The 19,343-nt window shown below is 48.1% G+C and overlaps 2 long non-coding RNA genes across 2 annotated transcripts in view; both read right to left on the bottom strand.

The window, feature by feature from the left end:
• Nucleotides 1–513, bottom strand: part of LOC143820818 (uncharacterized) — a 38,573-nt gene extending 38,060 nt beyond the window's left edge. The window contains exon 1 of the long non-coding RNA XR_013225537.1: nt 466–513. This is a non-coding gene — a long non-coding RNA (uncharacterized LOC143820818). The remainder of the gene's footprint in view (nt 1–465) is intronic.
• A 7,110-nt stretch (nt 514–7,623) lies between these two features.
• Nucleotides 7,624–17,095, bottom strand: LOC143820820 (uncharacterized). The gene is made up of 3 exons (XR_013225538.1): nt 17,031–17,095; nt 7,785–7,829; nt 7,624–7,699 (listed from the first exon to the last, which is right to left on the bottom strand). It is a non-coding gene; the product is annotated as an uncharacterized LOC143820820 (long non-coding RNA).
• Between the last annotated feature and the right edge of the window lie 2,248 nt (nt 17,096–19,343).

Genomic DNA, 19,343 nt, shown 5'->3' with positions numbered 1-19,343 from the left:
CCGGTTGCTTCTGAAGCGATCTGGTAAAAAAAAACCAAAAAACGACCCACCATCTCAAAATGCTTGATGTCTCGGAGCGAGGAAAAGCAGCATTTCTTGAAATGCGTAATCTAAAAAACTGGCTTCAACCTGCAGCTACCTCTACCATTCATCAAGGTTTAATGACAGATGAATTGTCTACTACCAAGAGCCGGGCTCTGCCAATATTGGGGAACTTAAAAACCCAGCTGTTTTCCATGTTGGATGCTTTCAGTACCAAATGGAAAACAGCAGAGCTTGATTACACAGCCGTGTCTGTCTTCTGTGTATGTTTCTTTCCCCAAGAAAAAGCATAACAAGGACTATACCACGGGGATATTTGGTTAATATAGCCGAGTTTTGCCCAGTCATAGAACATGATACTGAGTGAAGTAAATAAATCTCCCAAGAAGTACACTGCAAACAAACAAAAAAGTAAAAACTTACATTTGTTCAAGTAGATCCGGTCCACGTTCAGATAACAGTAAAAAGAAGAGAAAGGAGGTCAAATCTGAGGAGTATTTTCCATCTCACAAATAGCCAGCTAATCCAGCATCGTGTGTGGGAGGCATGAAGACATTGTACCTACAGGAGGGACTTTTATCTCCATGGAAGGCCATGCGGAGGAAGAGAGAGGACAAAGGGAGAGGAAGGGCATGAGGGCAGGACCCAGGTTAAGACAAAGCGAAGCATCCCATTCAAGGAGATAACACCTAGACACCCTTACAGTGATGTAGTGCCCCCCGGTGACCAGATATGCTGAGTCACCCAGTCCGACATATAGTAATGCAGGCTAATCCAAGGTCATATTTAGCGGGAATACCTCCGTATTCCTTCTGCAAAGTCTTTCAATAGGGATTCCTCTACAAGAGGATTCAGTGAAGGTGAGAGACAGGAATCAATTTGCTGTTCTCACCTGTTTGCAGACTCTTTTGGGGAGCAACAGGAAGGTGAAGGCTTCAGAAATGGGCATCATGCAATGCTGTGATGTCACATCCTCTTTTGGAGTGATGTTATGGAATCGGTGACACTCTAGGAATTTCTTTGACTGGCAACAGTAAAAATAGCTTGGACCACACAACCAGGTGCTGGTTTACAGGAAAAAGTCTGGGATTAATATGTCTACCTGGAAGCCGTTAACCATTTGGAGAAATAATACCAGAAGCCTTGCAGACGATCCCTTATGTTATAATCACATACTTTACACAGAGCCAGACTTGGTGGTTGCTTCTTCCCATCTCCTTTTGTCATAAATAAGACCTGTTTTTTGTACCCAACTTTTCACTACCCAAAGTCTCAAAGCGGTTTACAATTGCCTTCCCTTTGGTACCCTGCTTTTCACTGCCCAAAGAAGTCTCCAAGTGGCTTACAATTGCCTTCCCTTCTTCTCTACACAACAATATGTGGATCTGAGACAGCTCTGACAGAACTGTTCTGGGAGAACAGCTCTCATAGGACTAGCCAAATCACCCAACTGACTGCTTGTGGAGGAGCAGGGAATCGAAGCCGGCTCTCCGGATTAGAAGCTGCCACTCTTAAGCACTACTCCAAGCTGGCTCCTTGGAGTCTGCCCTTAGTTGCACTGGGGCATGCATTGTACTCAGCCTCAGTAACTGAGCCCCTTCGTCTAGACCTGTAATACCTTTCAAAATATATATCCCCGTATAACATACCCCCGTCCACAGACAAATTAACAAGCCAGACCTGCAGTCTTTTTCTTCTCGGAAAAATCAAAAACACGTAATATTTTAAACTCCGCTGATGGTTTTAAAATGTAGATTTTAGTTTTTTAAAATTCCCGTAAGTCTGAGTTGTGGAATTGCCTTTCACCTTTTTTACGGCCATTTTTTAAAGCTTTGCTCTTTTTCCACGGCTAAATTCTGGTGGGTGCCCCCGACGTCTGGAACTTCCCAGCCCCTCTCTCTCCTGCCGCCTAGGTAGATTACAGCAGCAGCAGCAACCGTTTTGCCTTACACTTAGCAAAAATTCCTTCCCTTTTCCCCGATGGCTTTGGATCTTGAAGCCAATGGACGAACTCATCCATGACACCTGTGGATTCCAGGAAGAAAGCATGCCTTGGTTAAGATCGGGGAGAACTGGAGGCTGGCCGAGTTGAATTTTGTGGGAGAGTGCAGCACTGAGTGCTTAAAAGAATAAAATAGCTTTATTTAGAAGAGGAAGAACATTGTACAGAAAGAGAGGGGGGAGAGAGAGACCCCTCTAGCTAACTGTTGTTCAGTCTTCATTCTGTTGGTGCTGGGAGGAAGGGTGCTCAAAGGAGTAGGAAGTCTCCATAGGATCCCGTCAGGGCATAGGAAGGGACTATTGGTGTGAGAACCAGCTTGGGGTAGTGGTTAGGAGCGCTGACTTCTAATCTGGCATGCCAGGTTCGATTCCCCACTCCCCCACATGCAGCCAGCTGGGTGACCTTGGGCTCGCCACGGCACTGATAAAACTGTTCTGACCGGGCAGTGATATCAGCGCTCTCTCAGCTTGACATATGACCCTTCACCTCAGGAGACTGGAAGCACCACTGCTGGTGTTCACTTTGTTGCAGCAAATACAATAATGTTCCATAAGTATAGATGGAATTCTTCATAGAGTCTGGTGTCTGGAACAGGATTCGAGGCCAGATTTCTACGCTTTTTGTGGCTATTGAAAAACCACAGGCCCTACTGGGAAGCACTGTAAGGATGTAAGGTGAGAAAGAACCACATCCTTTGGGTTTAAAAAATATCATTTATCGTATTTGACAAATAAGCTTATGGAGTGTAATTTGTGGGGGAAATGTGTCCTAGGTATTTCTTTCTGTTATCCTGGGAGACTATATGCACTCAAAGCAAATGTAAATCAGGTTTTATATCTGTTTAACTGTCTAGGCTTTCCCCAAAGTATCTTGAAGAATCATAGCTTCTGTGCAGATACAACCTAAATGGGCACCGTAAAACCGGCTTCATATTGGCGGCACGCCGTGGATTTCTCCACAGCCAGGTAGGAAGAAAAGGAACCGTTGAGTCTATTGTGACCCATGGCAAAGGATATTCCTGAGCATCAGCAGCTGCAGGGACATCCAAAGCCCTAAGATAACCCTGCAATGTATCAGGTGAGTAAACCAATGGAGTGAGACAGATCCAATAATAATAATAATAATAGTAATAATAATAATAATAATAATAGTTGGTTCTTATATGCCGCTTTTCTCTACCCAAAGGGAGGCTCAAAGCGGCTGACAGTGGCCTTCCCTTTCCTCTCCCCACAACAGACACCCTGTGAGGTGGGTGAGGCTGAGAGAGCGCTGATATTACTGAAGAAGAAGAGTTGGTACTTATATGCCGCTTTTCTCTACTCAAAGGAGCCTCAAATGGGATTACAGTCGCCTTCCCTTTCCTCTCCCCACAACAGACACCCTGTGGGGTGGGTGATACTGAGAGAGCCCTGAGATTCCTGCTTGGCCAGAACAGCTTTATCAGTGCCGTGGCGAGCCCAAGGTCACCCAAGCTGGTTGCATGTGGAGGAGGAGCGGGGAATCAAACCCAGCTCGCCAGATTAGAGGTCCGCACTCCTAACCACTACACCAAACTGGCCAGCCTTTCTCAACCGTTTTACCGTTGAGAACCCCCTGAAACATTCTTCAGGCTTTGAGAAACCCTGGAAGTGATGTCAGCCGGCCACATCTTTCTGCCCCGCCCCCAGAAGTGACACCACCCAGACACTCCCACTGGATGGGACATCAGCATCCCACTCCCCCAGCACAGGAAGCAACAGGGAAGACATATTTTAAGATGGCTTGCGAACAGAACCATGGCTGCACCCTGGGCTTGCTACCAGTTGGATCTTCTTCAATAATGGGAACCTGCAAGGGATCCTGCAGAAACAGGGCTGGGACAGGCCTATGACACTCCATTGCCTCCACTTCCAACCCCAGGGACAGGGACAGAGCAGGTCTGTGCTGCTCCCCACACACAGTTAAGTTAAAAAGAGAATTCCTACCTCTCTGGACTTCAGTTGCCACCACATGCAATGAGTCTTGGCCAGCAAGGATTGGTATGGTCCCTCCCCTCCCCAGACCATCATTGGCCATAGGGGGAGGGGGAGCAGGTCAACATGACCGTATGTGGTCATATCACATGATAATTTTAATTAATTAATTAACTAACTAACTAACTCCTACCCAATTGACAAAACCCTTCCTAGGCTGTTTTGAAAACCGAGGACTCCGTGAAACCCTGTCTGAGCGGTACCTTTAAGACTGGCACGATTTGATTCCAAGGACAAGCTTCCGTGTGCACGCATTTCCCTTCGAGCTCTCTATCCCAGGAGAAATCTGCTGGGCTTGTGGATTCTAGCGGGCCTTTGGAATGGCTTCCGTCAGACCGAGCAACAGTTGATTGAGCACTGAGCCGCCGTTTTTCTAAGCCCCGGACACAAAAGCAAACAAGTGCCACTTCCGTCTCTGTCCAGGGACGTGCCCAAGCTAAGCCCACTGGAGACAGGGCGAGCTCGTTCAGCACTCTCTCTGGAGCCTCTGTAATCCACCGCCAGAGAGGAGGGATGCCTGCCCTACCAGATGCATCCCAGGAATTACTAGAGCCTCTTTGGGCATCGAATAAGGGCTTCGCTTCCTGGCTCTGAGACATCCCAAGAGATACCGCATTGCAGGGCCGATCTCAGCATACCCTGAGGTGGGGCAGTGGCTGGGGCCCAGGGCTTTCTCACAGCACCTCCCCCATTGGCTGGGACTCTTTCATGCTCTCAGGTTCACTCAGATTGGTGTAGTGGTTAGGAGTGCAGACTTCTAATCTGGCATGCTGGGTTTGATTCTGCGCTCCCCCACATGCAGCCAGCTGGGTGACCTTGGGCTCGCCACGGCACTGATGAAGCTGTTCTGACTGAGCAGTGATATCAGAGCTCTCTCAGCCTCACCCACCTCACAGGGCTTTGAGCCTCCTTCGGGTAGAGAAAAGCGGCATATAAGAACCAACTCTTCTTCTTCTTCTTCATGGCTCAATGCCACTGGGAAAAGGGCTTTGGGCAGAGGTATGTAGGGTGGCCAGCTCTCGGTTGGGAAATACCTGGAGAATTTGGGGGTGAGGCTGGCAGTGGGCGGGATTTGGGGCAGGGAGGATCCTCATCAGCCAACCACCTCTTCTTCTCCAATGTCTTGAAAGCCCCTTGTTGGGGTCACCATAAGTTGGTTGCAACTGGATGGCACTTCACACTCGCAACATATATCTGCCACCTCTCTCTTTTCTTGGTTCCCTGTTTCCATTTGACACAAGGGCATCATCTGTTCTTGCTTGGACTCCATAGCAAACCACGTCAGTTTGCTTTCACCCTTGCATACAGAATGGCAGAAGCTCCATGAAAAACCACATATTCCTGCATACGGAAGGCTCTTCTTTGGCCTCTCCAGATAAAGATCCACCCAGGACCGTGAAGAGCCCCTCATATTCCTTCTGGACCAGGCTTTCAAGAAACTCTGAGGTTTCTTGACAGCCCTGGAAGGGTTTCCTGAATGGGGTGGGAGTTAATTCATTGTCAAAATATTTATTAAATTTGTTAAACATTTATCAGGTGATACGACCCTATGTGATCATGTCAACCAGCTCGCCCCTCCCAAGATGGCCGATGGCCCTGGAGGGGTGGGAAGAGAAAAGGCCTCAAGTGGTTGTGTCTACAGCTATGCTTCCCAACCCTATTCTGCATGATTGGGCCACTTCTTCTAGTTGTTGTTGTTGTTGTTGTTGTTGTTATGTGCGAAGTCGTGTCCGACCCATCGCGACCCCATGGACAATGATCCTCCAGGGGTCACTTCTGGGGGTCCTCAAAGCCTGAAGACTGTTCTGGGGGTTTCTCAATGGTACAAAATCTGAGAAAGGCTGCTCTCGAGAGCGCTCTGTAGAAGACAGCTCCCTTAAAACTCTCGGTGACAGATCAATAGATGTCACATGTGTGCATTCCTGCTACATCTCATCTTCCTGCTACCTCTCTCTGTGCCTGAGATGGTGCGGAACTCGGCACGGCCTGTCAACTCCAAGCCCAAGGCTTTGATTCACGTTTCTGTGAAAATTCGCATTCCCCGGCAGAATTTCAATGCATTTTCTCCTTGCGTGTGGCCAGGTAGCAAGAACACGATGAATTCTTGAGCAATATGCCTCGGTCACCTGTTAACCTTTATCCTGGCTCGTGGACAGAGGCTAAGAACGTAAAGATCATATATGGCCGTCTCAGTGAGGGATAAGAGGATTCTTAGCTCACTACGGATGCTCATTTTCTGCCGCCAAACACTTGGAGTTCGTTCCTGAATTCATTCTTTGCAGCAACCCTTCTGGCTGGGATATAAGGGTGCCGGGATCTCCCTTCCTACTTGTATCTGACAAAAGGAACTTTGAAAATGGGACAGGAAATATCCCACCCCTAGCATGCATATGGCAAGCGAATGGGGCGTAAAACTGCTTCTCCTTCCCTCGTGTTTGTAGGCATAGACGGCTTCAAGAAGAGACTGGATAAACATATGGAGCAGAGGTTCATCAGTGGCTATTTAACCACAAAATATAGGAAAACCCTATGCCTGAGACAATATTTTTGGTGCTTGGGGGGGGACCAACAGTGGGAGGGCTTCGAGAGTTCTGGCCCCACTGGTGGACCTCCTGATGGCCCCTGGGTTTGGATCACTATGTGACAAAGTGTGTTGGACGGAAGGGGCCATTGGCCTGATCCAACATGGCTTCTCTTATGCTCTTATAAGGCCCTAGGGCCCACCTACTACTGGCCTGATCCAACATGGCTTCTCTTATGCTCTTATAAGGACCTAGGACCTACCTACTACTGGCCTGATCCAACATGGCTTCTCTTATGCTCTTATAAGGCCCTATGGCCCACCTACTACTGGCCTGATCCAACATGGCTTCTCTTATGCTCTTATAAGGCCCTAGGGCCCACCTACTACTGGCCTGATCCAACATGGCTTCTCTTATGCTCTTAGAAGGCCCTAGGGCCCACCTATTACTGGCCTGATCCAACATGGCTTCTCTTATGCTCTTAGAAGGCCCTAGGGCCCACTTACTACTGGCCTGATCCAACATGGCTTCTCTTATGCTCTTATAAAGCCCTAGGGCCCACCTAACAATGCAGCCATTTTCTGTAAGGGAACAGATCTTGATCTCCTGGAGATATATGAAGCTGCCCGGTCCACACAGGCTGAGGTCTTTTGCATCACCCACTATCTGAGGTCAGGGACTGAACCTGGGAACTTCTGGGCACCAAGCAGATGTTCTACCACTATGCCCTGGCCTCTCCATGGTGTAGTTTTAGTCCCAGGAGATCTCCACCACCTCCAGGAGACTGTTAAATGCTCTGGAAAGAAAAGAGGGAACCTGAAGTTCCCGACAGGACTCCTTTGAGGTCTCCTGTCTCTCGTTTTTCTTTCTCCGTGTGCCAGAAGAGCTGGGTTTACACAGGTGAGAGAGAACGAAGAAGGTGTCATCTTCCTCGTCTCCTCCTTCTGCGACGGCCGGGAACAGGCTGTTCCTCTGTCTCCTCTTAAGGAGCAATTGAAATATTAATGGTAATAGAACATGATTTAGTTCACGCTGTGCTCTTGACTCGCTTATTTTAATTCACACATTGTCCTTTTTCATCCGTCAGGTCCCTCAATCTGTCTTTGTTGATAAAATAGCTCCTAGGAATAGCAGAGGGGAGAAAAGATGTTTCGGGTCACGGGCAAGAAGCAATTAAATTAACAGCAAACGAGGCAAAAACATTACCCTGAGCTGCAGAGGCTTCCACAGGTACCCGTTCTTCTTTGCAACCTGGGAAAACAGATTAAAATTTAATTCCGTTTTAGCAAAAGCATCCTTGGTGGAGCAAGGGGGTCGAAGGGGTTTTCTGCCTGGCCGGTCTCCGCTTGTAAGAGGCGTCTCGGTTTGACAGTGGAAACAAGCAACAGGTGTTTGGTGCAAATGTTCAGGGCCGAATCCTGTATTTCATATTCAAACACCATGTCAGCTTGCACACCCATTTTCTTTCTTCTTTTTGGTAAAGTTTTATTTCTGTTTAAGATAACTGAATGTGAGTTGGGGTATGCGTGTGTGCAAGTTAAGTAGTGGCGGAGATCTACTGGGTCTGCCACTTTGGTCGGTGGGCTGTACTGGTGTTATTCCCCACTGAAGTCCCTCCCCCCCCCCACCTCCGCTGTCCTCAGACCCCACCCTCCAAATGGCCAGCTGTTTCTCGATCCGGATCTGGCCACCCGAGTCACCGCTCCCCGATGGAAACCCATCGCCAAAGGTGACGAACAGGCAGCCGGCGCCAATAACTTTTTCACGCTGTTCATTTTGTCGTTTTCCAAAAGGTCTTCCTTAAGACATCAAACCATGACACAACCTGGCAGATGCCCAGAAATTAAAATGAAGGTTGAAAGTACTTTCCTTTCTTGCTCGCGTTTATTTTTGTCTATCCGTCCCTCCCTTGTATAAAGGACAGCACGCATCTCGCAGTGTTGACGCTGGCTAGATTTTTGTCACGTTGTGAAAATTATACCGTTTTTTTTTTAAGGAATTGCCTTAAACGCACACAGGCGTGTGCACAGAGTGTACCATACAAGCCATCGAATCTTAGAGGAAAGTTAGACAAAGTTCATTGCTTCCCCAAAGCAGTTGCCGAATCTCCCGCATTACCCTATAAAAAAAAAGGGCAAACTCCAATCTGGAGAATAGGGTTTGATGCCCCTCTCCTCCTCCACGTATGGCCAGCTGGGTGACCTTGGGTTTGCCACAGTCCTGTTAGAGCTGCTCTCACAGAGCAGCTCTGTCAGAGCTCTCTTAGCCCCACCTACCTCACAGGGGGCAGAGGAAGGGAAGGCGACCGAAAGCCGCTTGGAGACTCCTACTGGTAGTGAAAAGTGGAACATAAAAACCAACACTACTTCTTCTAAGCAACCATTTTCTGTAGGAGAACTGATCTCTGTAGTCTCGAAATAAGATGTAATTCCTGGGGATTTCCAGGTCCAAGCTGGAGGCTGGCATCCGTACTTACTAAGATTTGGGGGCGGTAGTGTTTTGTTTTGGTGTCAAATTGGCTCTTGTTCCTCCTGTGTTCCGGCCGCATTGCAAGACCTCAAAATACCCCAGTCTTGTGTTAGTTCATTTCCGTGTAGGATTCTTGAATCTCTGAATGCAAGCATCCTGCCAGAGGGAAACATCACCTCCAGGTTTTGTGGTTAAACAACAAAGTATTTAAACATCACAGGGAGGAAACACTCTAGGGGGGGGGGGGGAATAGATTTTTTAAAAGCTTTCTTACATTATTACACTTTGGATGGGCCTTTCCCCTGATTGCATTAAACTCTTTTTTTTTGCTTTTGATTTTCTAATCATTTCCTTTATGGTTTTGCAGCGCAAGTTCATATTTCATGTTTATGCATAGCTTGTTTCTCCTCTCTCCCCCCCCCCTCCCCCCCCCCCCAATTCTTTAATCACACTCCAACCCGATGTCTCCACTTCAGGTTTTAATTCAATTCTCTCTCGCTCTTGCTTATAGTAATGAGATCAAACAGAGAGGGGGAAAAAAGGTCAAGAATGGGGCGATCCCTCCCCAACCTGCTTCCTCCTTTGCATACCGATTTGCATCATTAAATTATTTCTTTTTTCTGCCCCATTGATTAAGTCAGTCACATTTTGGGGCATCACCTTTGTATTGGCAGCCGGGGCCTGCCGCGCTCCTGGGGAGTCAATACCTGTGCTTCCCCCCCTCGGTCCCTGCGCCTCGCTTGTGGGCTGGCACCGCTCAAGAGAGCGGACAACTATGCAAATGGATCATCACCTATAGGTCAAGTCAATTAGGCAAGAAGAGTCCAAGCAGCATTTTTGGGGGGTTTAAGTTTTGTAAATGAATACCTGCCACGAGATCGAGACACGATGATGGATGGGGAGAGGGCGGAGGGGGGGAGAAACATCCTTCAAGCCGCCTGGCATCTTAACAGACAGGCCAACTTACTCACAAACAACAGAAAGGAAGGTGAACGTATAGTATAGCGTGGAGTTTATTTATCTGGCCTTCTCCCAGGGATAGGGTTGTAGCGGTGAGTTCCTGCATTGTGCAGGGGGTTGGACTAGATGACCCGGGAGGTCCCGTCCAACTCTATGGTTCTATGAATTTGGGGTGAGGAAGATTTCTGGACATTTAGGGGTGGAGGCTGGGGAGCGCAGAGTTTGGGGAGGTGAATGGCCCTCAGCAAGGGAGGCTAACGGCCCTACAGCAGGAGTGGCCAAACTGTGGCCCTCCAGATGTCTATGGACTACAATTCCCACGAGGCCTTGCCAGCACATTCTGAGACTGAGAGCAGAAAATAACTTGGGGGTCATAGTGGACAGCTCAATCCACTGTTTTGCAGCAGTAACAAAGGCTAAACTTTATGCAAATAAAACGGCCAGTATTATAATGCCCCTGTATAGGTCTATGGTGTGGCCTGATTTGGAATCCTGTGGGCAGTTCTGGTCCCCGTATCTCAAAAAGGACATCGTAGAGCTGGAAAAAGTACAGAGGAGGGCAGCCAAGAGGATTATGGGACTGGAGCACCTTCCCTGGGAAGAAAGCCTGAAGAATCCGGGGAGAGGCCTAAGGAGGGACGTGATAGAGTTTTATAAAATTAGGCATGGAGTGTAAAGAATCAAGAGAGGGATTTTTCTTCCTCCCCATAACATTAGAACTTGATGGTATCCAGTGAAGCTGATGGGCATTAAATTCAGAACAGACAAAAGGATATACGACTTTACAGTGAGAGTGATTCAAATGGGGAACTCAGTGCCAGAGGATGGAGTGATGGCCACAGGAATAAGCAGCTTTCAAAGGGGATTAGATAGACTCATGGCAGATAAGTCTATCAGTGGCTATTAGCCGTGGTGATGGGGGGAGGGGGAACCTCCACATTCATTGGTAACTGTTCAGAAAATGATTGGGAAGCACAGCTGTGGACACGCCCATCTGGGGTCCCTCTTCCTTCCCACCCCTTCCATTGGCCTATCATTGGCCATTTTTGGAGGGGAGGGGCACGTTGACACAACCATATATGGCCATGCCACCCAATAAATGTTTAACAAATTTAAAAAATATAAACAATTGATCAAACCCCTCCCCCCCCCATTCAGGAAAGCCTTCCAGGGTCATCAAGAAACCTGGCTGAGAAAGCCTTCCTTAGACGGCCTCAGGGCGGTTTGCAGCATAAAACAGTCAACAAAACATCGATAAAAACCTCAAAACAATGGTTCATAAATATCAAAGACCATCTTTTGAGGTCTTGTGTCACCTCCAGCGGATGCACGTTGTATTAAGAAGGGGGCATTGTGGGTCTCCCATCAGGTTTCCAACCTCCAGGTAGGGCCTGGAGATCAGCCAGAATTACAATTGATCTCCAGACCATGGCGAGCAGTTCCCTCGGAGAAAACGGCAGGGCTGGAGGGTGGGTGCTATGGCGTGCTTCCCTGTTATTATTATTATATTATTATTATATTTATATTTATATCCCGCCTCCCACCGAAGGCTGTTGTGGTTCCTTCCTTCCCCAAACCTCCAGGAACTGCTCAAGGCAGAGTTGGCAACCCTACCATTGTCAGTCCAATGCCAGAGTCATGTCCGACCCAGAATTCGGGACGGTGAGAATGTGGCTGTGGAAGTTCAGGTGGTGGTGGTGGGGGGGGGGGACACATACAAAAATCCACTAATCTCTGCTTTGTCCTCCCTGCTCAGTTGGACGCCGACCGGGAAGCTTTTAATATTTGGGTCAGGTAACCGGGAGATGCATCCTCTAATTTGCCTCCGAGGCACCACTGTTTTCCTCCCCCCCCTCCTTTCCCGCTATTAAAGTCAGTAACGGGTAATAAAGGTAGCAATTATTTTCGCATTGCTGCCTGCCCACCGCCACCACTCTGCCCCGAGCTGCGTCCCCCCCCCCACAACCAGCGTTCAATATTTATTCATGTATGTAAATTCCAGCGGTCCAAAGCTTGACACATTCACGGTGCAACATATTTCATTCCGCTTATCCCCCTGTAATTGTTCCCCGCACCGTTCAGCGGTTTTGAACGATGAGATCCATTGAGAGCAAGAGAGAGAGAGAGAGAGCTACAATAAGTGCGTGGCCTGCTTTTTTCCATAAATAATCCGCCGGGGTTTCGGAAGACTCCGCATGACCTTGCTTCATTGGATTTCGGCACTGGGCGGCCATCAGCAAAATGTACTTCTGTATTTCACACCTGATAGTCCCCCCCCCTTCTCCTTATTGTGATTAAAGGAGGGGGGGAAGGGATAACATGGAAGAAACGATTCTAGGGCCTGATAGCCGCCGGTACCACTGGTAATAACCATGCCCGTACAAGTATTGCTGTTGAATATTTATGTCGCATCGCCAGAATATTAGCTGCTGTTTCATTGCGCATTAAATTGTTGGTTTCTTGTCTCTCAGACCTCACAGGCAATTCAGACATGACCATTGCGTGCGCACCGGTTTTGAATCATAGTCCATAATATTATGAGATTGTTGCCCAGGAATTGCTCTCCGGTGGAATTCCAAGAGTGCCCGGGACACTCTGGAGCTGTTTTCCGCTGAGCGCAAGGGAGACTGTGGAAAGAGCGTGCATGTGTCATCGCTACATATTTAGATGCTCTGTAGGATCACATGTTGATGACGCCACCCTCCTGTCAGACACTAAGGAAGGCCTAGAACAGCTGGCTACAAAGGTCAATGAAGTCTGTAAGAAAGATGGCCTTTTCTTAAACACTAAAAAGACAAAAATAATGACCACTGCAAAAAAAAAACAACAACAACAGACCTGTCACAATAACAATCGACGGCAAAGAGATTGAATGCGTTCAAGAATTCATTTTTCTTGGATCACAAATTGACTTCAGTGGCGATTGCAGCATGGAAATGCTCTGGGGCGCTCAGCAAAAATGAGCTCGAGCCGAACACGGGAAAAGCAAGGACATGAGCCCGACTCCCAAATGTAGATTAGTTAGATCTATCATATTACCAATAGCTACTTATGGCGGAGAAAGCTGGACGATGCAAAAACCGGACAAGAGAAGAATTGATTCGGGCGTGGGAGAAGGCTCCTGCGCATGGCCCGGACAGCAAAAGTCACAAACCAGGAAATATGACAGCGCATAAAGGCTGGTAGGCAAAAATCAAGCAACTCCAGTTCACTTACTTTGGCCATATCGTGGGATCCGACGCAATGGAGAGAAGTATAATGCTAGGACGGATCAGTGGAAAAAGGAAACCAGGCCGATAAAGAACAGGGTGGCGAGATACCATCAAAATGGACACCAGCCAGAACATCGTGCAGCTGCGGGAGGTGGTACAGGGTGGAGCAGGGGTAGTCAAACTGCGGCCCTCCAGATGTCCATGGACTACAATTCCCATGAGCCCCTGCCAGCGAATGCTGGCAGGGGCTCGTGGGAATTGTAGTCCATGGACATCTGGAGGGCCACGGTTTGACTACCCCTGGAGGACTGTGGCGACAACTGTGCCATGGGATCGCCAAGAGTTGGATACGACTGAATAGATGACGACGACAACAACAGAATAACAAATAAAAAACAAGGCAGGCACCCCCCAAGGGTATTAGGGGAAACTGGAAAGACTCAAGGCAGAGACGGAGAGGGCAGAGAAACCCTGTAAGCGAGACCTAGGTGACTGTTGAATGTGTCTTATACAATGAAAATCCTACAGCAGCTCCTTTGGCTTTCGCGGGTGCGTGAAGAAGTGAATACAATGAATGCACTTCCATGGGAACCGGGACGCATCGGCTGTCCTGCTTTGGCAGCGTAGGGAGAGAAAGTGAGGGATACATTTCTCCTCCCCCACACTGAAGGACATGAAGGCCCAGAGGAAAGCTAGAAAAGAACTGGGAAAGGGGATGTTTTGCGTCTGAGGGCCCCCAGCCATAGGGTTGCCAACTTTCAGGTGACGGCTGGAGATCTCCTAGGATTAATCTCCGGGTGATAGACTCATAGAATCCTGGGAAGGTGCCATCCAGGCCATCTAGTCCAGCCCCCTTCTCAATGCAGGGTCAGCCTGAAGCATCCAGGAGAAGCATCTGTCCAGCCACAGTTTAAAGACCACCAGTGAGGGGAAGCTCACCAACTCCTTAGGCAGCCCATTCCACTGCTGAATCACCCAGCTATGGAAATTTCACTCCGATACCTAGCTGATACCGTTCTCCACATAGTTTAAAACCATGACTGCGGGTTCTCTCTGCTGCTAAGAGGGCTTGGTCCATTGGTCATCCTCTTTCCTATCTACTCTTCATCTCCCCTTCCCCATAGTATTCCCATTCCAGCCCGCTTTTTGAGGCTGAGACAGTGACCAGTCCCAGAAAACTCTGACCCCATCACTGCTGAGGCAAAATTTGAGCCCAGGTCCTCACCCCAAAACTCTAACCACTACACCATGCTGCCTCTCCCATGTGGTGTCTGTAATGCGCCATTGATTTCTAATGGCACTACAGAAACACATAAGATGGTATGTTGAAACAAGACAGGGCAATCAATGCTCCACCCTTCTCTCTGTTTTTCATCCCTGACCCAAATAATGAGGCTGTATTTAAGCATAGATATTTATTGGGGGAGAGGGGGGGTGTTCAATTAAAAAAAAACAGCTCTTTTTAAAATGCAGCCAAGGAAGAAGAATTGGATCATAACAATGTCTATTTTCCTCATCTCCATGAATACTAAATTGGTTTCAAGGGTAGGAAAACATTAGCAAAGCTGATTTTCCAAATAATGTCAGGATTCTGCAAAAAAATCAGTCAGCTTCGGATGAATTATTGCGACAATAAATTATAGAGTAGAGCCATGACTCAGGAGCATTACATCCTTCGCCTTTGCTCCATTTTAACTTCACAACAACCCTGGGAGGTAGGAATGATGGAGAGTGTGCAACCCATAAACCAATATAGGTTGCAATCTCTGAAACCTCTGAAGCCAGGGGTTGTAAGAACACTGTCTTCTGATGACTGGATGGCTGGCTTGGGTGTTGAGGAGTCACGGAATCTTTATAAATACTCCAACAGAGGTGTTGATAAGACAACTCTCAACCTGCCCCTTTTAAGGGCAGATGTTAGTGGGAATCATCTGAGCCCACCTGTGGGTGGGCAGGTAGTTGTGAATTTCCTGCATTGTGCAGGGGAGTGGACTAGATGACCCTGGAGGTCCCTTCCAACTCTAGGATTCTATGAAAGATCTCTGCTGCACAGCCTACACAGCAGAATGGGTTCTGCAGGAAGGAGGGAAGGTGGCAGCAAAGAGTTGATCAGGCATTTCTTTTTTTCAAGGATGTCTATGCAGCACGTAGGCGTTTAGACAAAATAATATAACCATCATGGAAACAGAAAGCTGATCCAACAGTCCTACTGTGTGTGTAGGGTGTGTGTGTCTGCGTGTTTAAGGGTTTTCTGTGTACAACATTGCGTCAGTTGCAAACACTGTGCGTGAGCATTGAGTGGGGGAGCATTTAAAAGAATGAAGGGAGAAAGGACACAGATCATATCATGCCCACAAGCCGCTTCTTTAAAGGCAGGTGGGTCTAGGGGGTGTCAGCCTCCAGGTGGCACAATAAAATCAGAGTCCAGTAGCACCTTTAAGACCAACAAGGATTTATTCAAGGCGTGAGCTTTTGAGTGCAAGCAATTTATTGTGCTACTTCAGACCAGCACGGCTACCCATTTGAGCCTCCAGGTGGGACCTGGAGATGCCCTGGAATTATGATTCATCTCTAGGCGACAGAGATTAGTTCCCCCTGGAGAAAATTACTGCTTTGGAGGGTGGACTCCGCAGCATTCAACTCCACGGAGGTTCCTCCCCACCTCAAATCCCACCCACTCCCTGCTCCATTCCCAAAGTCACCAGGTATTTCCTAACCCAGAGCTGGCAACCCTATCTCCTGTTGTGTGTATCGCCCTCTGGCTGCATCTCAGATGCCCCTTGAGCGCCCCTGTTCATTACCGTTGAGCACAGCCCCAAAAGTCAGAAACAGAAGAGACAATGAGTAGCCAGTAGTTAATTATGGAAAACTTCAGGGACCTCGGCTCAGTTGATTTCTAAATTCTCTTCACTGCAAGATCCAGAGGCTTGTTTTATGGACGACAATAAATCTGCCTTCGGAGAGGCACATAAAAAGAACCTAGCCGCCCGAGCTTAATTTCAGAGCGGTTCTTTTTTTGCTTTTTCTGAAAAATAAATATAAAAAAGAGAAATGCTTAAACATAAAAATGGTCTCCCTTTTTAAAAATGTGAATAAATAGGTTGATCTGTTTAGATGGCTTTCAATACAAGTAAACGGTTCGCTATTTAAACAAACTCAATCAACTGTGAAAATTGACATTTTTCGCCGTAAAAATCAGACTTCATCCTAGCATGATATTAAATATTAAGGATTCCGTTAAAAAGGACAATGTGCGTCTCAGAAAATTGCCTGCAGAGAGGGGGAGGGGAGGATAGGGCTAATTCTCCGGCATTCAACCACTCCACATAAAGGAAGGGCCTATCGAAGCCAAGGCCCTTCGGCTCTGCTAAAACCTGCTTTCCATATTTATTTCAATAAGGCACACTGCCATCACTCCAAGGAGATGTACAAGCTTCATATGCCTCCAGAATGCCTTATGGCTTTTTAGGGTTGCCAAAAATCCAGAACAGATACTCATATCTGTTCCCTCAACAAAAGCTTGCTAGGGAAGTTTAGGAAAAGCATCACCAGTTGAATCTTCACATCAAATAGCTGTTAAGTGCACTGTGTTTGTCACAGGTTCCAGCTCTCTGCTGGAAGGAAGCACAGACAAGCTGACAGGGAAGCAGAGAGAATCAGTATCCAAAAACAGAATGCCAAGGGGATGAACAGAATGCAAGGTCAGACAGTCCAGTGAGTCAAGGGTTCATTCAGGCAGTCCAAGAGCATTAACAGAAGGAACAGGTCACAGATACTTGCACATTTGTATCCACAACCCAGGCCTCCTCACCTTGAATTAATATAGGTTGTTAGTGACCTCTCCATCCTCACTCTGCGATGACTCACAGGTTTCTGCAGTCAGCAATTGTCTTGCTCACCTGACATGGGCCCTTTTATACCGGAGGTCTTTTGGAGCACATTGCTTAATTGGCTTAACTGGCTGAGGTAAGCCAGCTGGGCTGATGAGACAGGGAGCTGCAGCTGGAAGCTGGGCAGAGGAAGAGGAGAAGCTCCTGCAACCACTTGGAGTCAAGGCCCTGGTTTGGCTGCAGTTCCTTTCCCTTCTGCTGGTCAGAGCTCTCTGCCTGTTGAACACAGGGCTGGGCTATGCTGTCATCTAATTGAGGCTCAGGTGAAGCTGGGAGCTCCTGGCAAGGCTCTTCCTCTGAGGAGTCCTCCCTAACAGGACCTGGGCTCACAACATGCACAGCAGAAGGGTACAGTTCTGGGTAAGCTGCCAGTTCTGTTGTATTTTCATTTGCTGAAGCAAAGTCACTCTCTTTATGGGGGTGGGGGGTAGGGGGTGGGGGTGGTACCAGTTCAGGATTGGGAAATAAATGGAGATTTTGTGGGTGGAGCCTGGGAGAGGGGGAGTTTGAGGAGGGGACCCAGTGTAGTATAATGCCCAAAGCAGGGGTAGTCAAACTGCGGCCCTTCAGATGTCCATGGGCTACAATTCCCATGAGCCCCTGCCAGCAAACACTGGCAGGGGCTCCTGGGAATTGTAGTCCATGGACATCTGGAGGGCCGCAGTTTGACAACCCCTGGCCCAGAGAGTGCAAAGCAGCCATTTTTTTCTCACCAGGGGAACTGATCTTGGTTATCTGGCAACTGGTGATAATAGCAAGAGATCTTCAAGTGTCCCTCGAATTGCCATTCTAGAATAGCCCTATCTAGAGATCAGCAGCTGGAACAGAGGATGAGGAAGAGGCCTTCCTGGTAAGATGCTCAGTTGGAGTGCATTGTAATTGATGCATCTTATTTCCTGCAGCCTGGTCACCTGTATCATCCTATCACACGAGTAGGAGGTTCTACCACATTTGGGGGACAGAGAGACAGTAACATCTTACCTGAGGAACAAGCCACTCTGGAAATGACCTGGATTTGTGCACTGCTTCTGGCACGGTGGAAGTCCCTGGGACTATGCCGTCTCAGGTTGCAGGTCTACACGGGAGCTTCCCATCTTGACCCATGAGGTCCCTTCCGACTCTATTATTCTATGATTCTATGATATTATCCCAGTCTTGAGCTCAGGAGGAAAGGCAAACGGAACAGTGTTGGGAATCATAGAATGATAGAGTTAGAAGGCACCTCCAGGGTCATCTAGTCTAACTCCCCGCCTCTTGGCCTTCCCAGAATCCCCTTGGGTGGGCAGCCACCCATGGCCAGAAGGAAAAGGCTAGAATTTTTTGAATACCCTGGAAGAGCCATTCTTTCTCTCCCCTCCCTTCACTGAAGGCAGGCTTTTACAGAGATGTCAAAGTGAATAGCCCACATCCTTCAGAATTCTTGTAAAAACCTTTAACACTCCGAAAGGCATTTATGATTTCATTTCAAAAGTGCTGCCTAATCGAGGTTGCATTTTATACACTAATAACTCCCGCTTGCGAGGCCTCTTAAAACCAGCATCGAGTTAAATACGGGATCGAATTCCAACCTCACAGGAGCAGGCTGGATTTGGTGGAATGATGCCCTGGGAAGAAACTGATCTATTGGGCCTTAAGCTTCAAAGAAGCCTACCCAGGTCGCTCCTCGGGTGTGGCCCCCTGTAGCATTTGGGGCCCTGTGCCATTTGGGAAGATAAAGATCCAAAGCTGTAAAATGGTGCCATTTCGTGAAGCCCTAGGTCAGGGGTAGTCAAACTGCGGCCCTCCAGATGTCCATGGACTACAATTCCCAGGAGCCCCTGCCAGCATTCGCTGGCAGGGGCTCCTGGGAATTGTAGTCCATGAACATCTGGAAGGCCGCAGTTTGACTACCCCTGCCCTAAGTCAAGGAGCTTAGTTTAAATTGCTCAGCCTCTTCCAGCAAGGAAGGGGAGGGGAGGGTGGGACCACCAGGAGAAGGAGGGAGCCCCAGGCTGCATTACCTCGTGGCATGTCACTCGTGGTGTAAACCACCAGTAATGTCCTAATGTTGGGACATCCAAGCGACGCTCTAGCGTTTGGGCTGAGACTCTATGGTAAAAATGGCTTCTTCCATAGAGTTTTTTTTGCCCAGATACCAGAGCGTCACCCAGATGCCACCAACATGATGATGTCACCTCCAGTACATGCGGGAGTGATATCACCACACTGCCGATGATGTAGCCTGGGCTTCCCTC

Source organism: Paroedura picta, chromosome 11 (genome assembly GCF_049243985.1).
Source record: "Paroedura picta isolate Pp20150507F chromosome 11, Ppicta_v3.0, whole genome shotgun sequence".
Classification (NCBI taxonomy): Eukaryota; Metazoa; Chordata; class Lepidosauria; order Squamata; family Gekkonidae; genus Paroedura; species Paroedura picta.
The sequence above is the reverse complement of the archived record's forward strand: the minus strand, read 5'-3'. Positions and strand labels throughout refer to the sequence as shown.